At 31.3% G+C, this 5,651-nt stretch overlaps 1 long non-coding RNA gene across 1 annotated transcript; it reads left to right on the top strand.

Annotated features, from left to right (window-relative positions):
- Positions 1-243: 243 nt before the first annotated feature.
- LOC110889783 lies at positions 244-4,008 on the top strand. Its single transcript, XR_002563923.2, has 2 exons — positions 244-342; positions 3,662-4,008. It is a non-coding gene; the product is annotated as an uncharacterized LOC110889783 (long non-coding RNA).
- Positions 4,009-5,651: the final 1,643 nt, after the last annotated feature.

Raw genomic sequence — 5,651 nt, 5'->3', positions numbered from 1 at the left:
ACCTTAATAACAATCAATTTAATTGGTTATGGTTGATCTAACACATCTAGAATTTGTTTGCTTTTTTTTTTTTTTTTTTTTTTTTTAAAAAAAAAAACAAAGAAACTAATATAGTATTTTTCCTCTTGTACGATTCAGTTAGTATCATTGAGATTGGAGTACATAAATGTAGTACAAAGTACAAAACACCAAGTACAACCTTCCAAAATATAAGGAGATTCTTTTCTTTTAGTCTTCCATTCATTTTCAACTACCTTTGAATCTTCGATAAGTGATCACAGAGGAAGCGAATCAAGTTTGAGGTGTTTCTTGAACGACGAAGATCATGGCCGCCTGTTTATAGTAAGCAATTTAGTCTTGTATCTATTAATTGTAGCATAAATACATAATATTGATTCTTTTAAGAATACAATGAAAAAAAAATCTGAAAATGGCTTCGGAAGTTTCTTTTTTGTTGAATGAGTGTTTGTGGTCTTTGTTTTAGATTTTGCGAATTGGAAAACTTAAGATTTAGGTAGCTTTTTTTTTTTTTTTTTTTTTTTTTTTTTTTGATGTTTCTTTCTGCAAGTCTTACTCATTCTTAGTAACTGGTTTACATAATTACATTGTTTATTTGAATATCATAATGCTATAAAAAAAAACCTAAAAATTGTATTGGAAGTTTCTTTTTGTTAAAAGAAAATTTAAAGCATGTTTGTGTTGTTTTAGACTTTCGATGCCTAACATTTAAGTTGTTTATGTTTTAGTTTTATTTTATTATTGCAGTTTTTACTCATTGTTTAGGCTACTGTTTACACTGTTTTTTACCTTACGAATTTACTGCTGCAAATCTGGAAAAAAAAAACAATGTAAACGGTAGATAAAACAATCTGTAATAAACTATTTGGTTAAGATCAAATACAAAGTATAAAATAAATAAGAAGGGTAATAAGGATTCTAGTCCATTGATCTTAGATTTGGAGGGTTGAAATTAGTTGTAGGGAAAATAAGATAATAGAAGGGCATAAAGGGAATCCTATATTTATGTATTTTCTCTCTCCACATGCAAGTCGCATGCCAATTCCCCTATCGATTTAAAACATCCATAACTTTTTCATACGATATTTTTTTAAAAAAATTCATCATAGTAACGAGCGTTTTTTTATCTTTAATATGAGTACCGTATTATCATATAAAACTAAAATAAAAAATTTCATTTTTACTAATTTTTTTTGCATTGTGTTAAAGGTTTAGGTCATTGTGTCTTTTAACTGGTTTTGGTCAGTAGAGTTTCTGTACATTGTGTTATTATCAAAACCTATAACACAATGTTAATTTGGGTTCTATCCATTGCGTTTCTATAAGAACCTATAACACAATAAATGACATAATGAAGATGGTGTTATATTTGGGTTTCTATAAATTGTGTTATTAGTTCAGGTCATTGTGTTCAATATGTTATTGATTGTGTTTTGATACGTTGTTCATTATGTTTTAATAATTTGTTCAATTTTTTTTTATTATCTTTGTTCATTGTGTTTTAGTTTGTTGTGTATTATGTTTTTAGTTTGTTTTCAATTGTATCTTCATCTGCTCTCCATTGTGTCTTTTATCTGTTGTCATTAATTGTGTCTTTATCTGTTGTCATCAATTGTGTTTTTATTTAGTCTGATACTGATTGTGTTATATGTTATCGACATTGTGTTATACGTTATGGTCATTGTGTTTTAGTATGTTGTCCATTGTATCTTTATCTGTTGTCATTGATTGTGTTTTTGATCTACTTTATACTGTGTTTTACATCATTTCCATTGTGTTATTATAAAACCCTATAACACAATGTTAATTTGGATTCTATTCATTACGTTTTTATAAGAACCTATAACACAATATATGACACAATAAAGATGGTGTTATATTTGGGTTTCTATAAAGATGGTATTATGTTTTAGTTTGTTTTCAATTGTATCTTCATCTGCTCTTCATTGTGTCTTTTATCTGTTGTCATTAATTGTGACTTTATCTGTTGTCATCAATTGTGTTTTTATTTAGTCTGATACTGATTGTGTTATATGTTATCGTCATTGTGTTATACGTTATGCTCATTGTGTTTTAGTATGTTGTCCATTGTATCTTTATCTGTTGTCATTGATTGTCTTTTTGATCTACTTTATACTGTGTTTTACATCATTTCCATTGTGTTATTATAAAACCCTATAACACAATGTTAATTTGGATTCTATTCATTACGTTTTTATAAGAACCTATAACACAATATATGACACAATAAAGATAGTGTTATATTTGGGTTTCTATAAATTGTGTTATTAGTTCAGGTCATTGTGTTTAATATGTTATTCACTGTGTTTTAATATGTTGTCCATTATGTTTTAATAATTTGTTCAATTTTTTTATTATCTTTGTTCATTGTGTTTTAGTTTGTTGTGTATTGTGTTTTTAGTTTGTTTTCCATTGTGTCTTCATCTGCTCTCCATTGTGTCTTTTATCTGTTTTCATTAATTGTGTCTTTTATCTGTTGTCATCAATTGTGTTTTTATTTAGTCTGATACTTATTGTGTTATATGTTATCGCCATTGTGTTATACGTTATGATCATTGTGTTTTAGTATGTTGTCCATTGTATCTTTATCTGTTGTCATTGATTGTGTTTTTGATCTACTTCACATTGTGTTTTACATCATGTCCATTGTATAATATGTAACTGGGTTTTTGAATTTTTTTTTTTTGAAAAATATAACAATATGGTACTCATATTAAAGATAAAAAAACGCTCGATTTTATGGTATATTTTTTTAAAAAACAAATAATGTATAAAAAAGTTACGGGCGTTTAAAAATTGGGGGGGGGGGAATAACATGTGACTTGCATGTGCATATTTTTCTTTCCTCTTGTAGACAAATTTACCTTTCTATTTAATTTCTTCTAGGACACTTGTCACTCTCTGGTGGCTTCTTATCCTTCTTATCCTTCTTATTTCTAAAATACTTTGTATTATAACTCAACCGATAAACTATTATACAAAATCTTTAAAAACTACATTTTCACTGATTTTGTACAAAGATAGAGTAACACGAAACAAGGCCACTTGTAAAAAAAATCTAGGAATATTCTTTACTACTTACATTTTTTATTGGTTTCGTGTTACTTTAGGAATTTACAACTTATTTTGTGTTACTGTAAGAATATACTGCTGCAAATGTAAGTAAACTACTTACTTTTTACTTGTTTTACTACATTTTTACAGATTTTGTATAAAGGTAGAGTAACATGAAATAAGACCTTCTGTGAAAAAAAAAAAAAAAAAACTTCACGAGTCGGGCTTTTTGCGACATGTAAGAACACAACTACCTTTTTTCACTGTAGCGCCAAGGTGGGTGTGAAACTGCCCCCGTAAAAAAGTGACTTAAATTTTTTTTTTCTTTTAACCTTGAAACCTAATTTTTTAAAATGATTTTTGGTGAACAAAATTTGGAAGTCGAGTTCCTCGGAGTTCTCTTAATTCGATATTATTTCTATATATACGTTTTTATAAAAACCTATAAGAGATTCACTTCATGCAACTTTTTGTAAAGTATTCTAATAAAAATATATTATCTCACTGGATTCTCATTAGTAAAGCGAGTGAATAAACAATAATAAAAAGGTAAATTATTGTGTTTTAGAAAACACTCATTTAGCATTATGGCCATCGTCTTCGTCGTTCACAAACACGTCAAACTTCAGACTTCGCGATGCGGACAAGTAGGTGAGGATAAACAAGCAAGGACGCAAGCTAGCAAGAAGTCATTTAAATGTCCATTTTCATGGATTCTTATCCTTCACAATTTTACAAGGGGTGGAACTAGAAATTCACCTTGGAATAATCAAGTTGTTTTGTTTTATTACAAAACGTAATGTAAATTGTATTTGAACTCTCATACCTTTGTTTTATTACAAAACGTAATGTAAATTGTATTTGAACTCTCATACCTTGGAAAGAAAAAATTGCACTGTTGATTGTTGTGGTTTATCTTAAATTTCAATATAAGATAGTAATAGTTTTTTGTTGTAAAATCAGGTATTAACGTTTTAATTTGTCACAATTTTTAGTCCTAAGGCTAACTAGGGATAAGCAAATGGTATCGGGTACCAGTTCGGAACCGGTACCGCTACCGAATTTCCAGAACCGAGTTGATTTTTTATATCGATTCGGTACCGACATTTAGCGTTTTCGGTATTGGTCTGATACGGTATTGGTATTTACCGAATTTTACCTTCAAAAAACGGTCCGTATCGGTATCGGTTTGTAACGAGCTCATCCTTAAAACAAACCATGTTAATTTTTTTGTTATGTCTTACTAAAATGACTAAAATGCCTTTTAATTACTAGGGGTTATATTTTTGTAATTAATTATATTTGACCACAATGGCTATTATTGTAACTTATAAAATTCAGAATCTTATAATTAACAAAACTGAATTTTATTTGATCATTGAGTTTATGAATAAATTGAATTATTAGTTTTTGAATTTTATTTAAATAAAATTGAATTATAAAAATTACAATTAAAGAAACTTGGATGTGAATTAATCTTATACAAGAGAAAAATGCCCGGATAATCCCTGTGGTTTCACCTTTTTTCACCTATAGTCCCCAACTTTCTAAAACTACCTGAATAGTCCCCAAGTTTTCAATTTTTGTTCCCGGATAGTCCCTGGGTCTAACTTAAGTTACTTTTCTCTGTTAAGTGACCTCACGTGCATATCACGTGAGGGGTATTTTGGTCAGTTTACTTGTGCCTAACATATAAAAGTATCCCTGCACCCCTACTCCCTCATTATCAGTTGTTTTCCCTCCCTCCCTAAGGCGAATCCGGCTCATCATCTGTAACAACCCGCACTTCCGTGCGTTGTTACTCGGTACACTCGTTACGCCTAGCACCAGAGATTCGGATCATAATGTAACTATACCCGTTATATCGCTAAATCAAAGTATAATCTAATAATTACGCATATTCTATCGCCATTACAAATCTATTTTCATAAATTATAACACGCACGATGATGTTGAGTGAGGGCTTAATCTACCCTCCTCGATAAGCGTGAAGTGTCAAAACATAAGCAATCAACGCTAACAAGGACTATCGGGTGAGTACTATGCCTCCAGCCGTCGTGACGATGATGGCAATACGAGCAAGTAGTGCCCCGATAATCATTGTGGCACATCACATCGAAGAACGCACTCGAAGGCACGCATAACTCGATCACCGCACCAAATATTGGATACATAAATACGTATATACGGCCCATTTGTGATCAATTATAATAAATAATTAAATAATTATATATATATATTATATAAATATATGAAAATATGGCCCAAACAGTCGAAATCGCACCAAAAACAGGATCGAAAGGCTTCCGAACGGACCGGTCCAATCGATCAGACCAGTCCAATCGATCAGGCCAGCCCAATCGAACGGGCCAGTCCGATCGCTCGACTCTCCGATCGCTCGACTCTCCGATCGAACGGGCCGTCCGATCGAACGGATTGTCCGATCGAACGGGCTGTTCGATCGCTCGACTGTCCGATCGTACGGGCCGTCCGATCGAACGGACTGTCCGATCGAACGGGTTGTTCGATCGCTCGACTGTCCGATCGAACGGGCCGTC

Source organism: Helianthus annuus, chromosome 11, assembly GCF_002127325.2.
Source record: "Helianthus annuus cultivar XRQ/B chromosome 11, HanXRQr2.0-SUNRISE, whole genome shotgun sequence".
In the NCBI taxonomy this organism is placed as follows: domain Eukaryota; kingdom Viridiplantae; phylum Streptophyta; class Magnoliopsida; order Asterales; family Asteraceae; genus Helianthus; species Helianthus annuus.
This window is presented reverse-complemented; position numbering and strand designations above follow the sequence as displayed.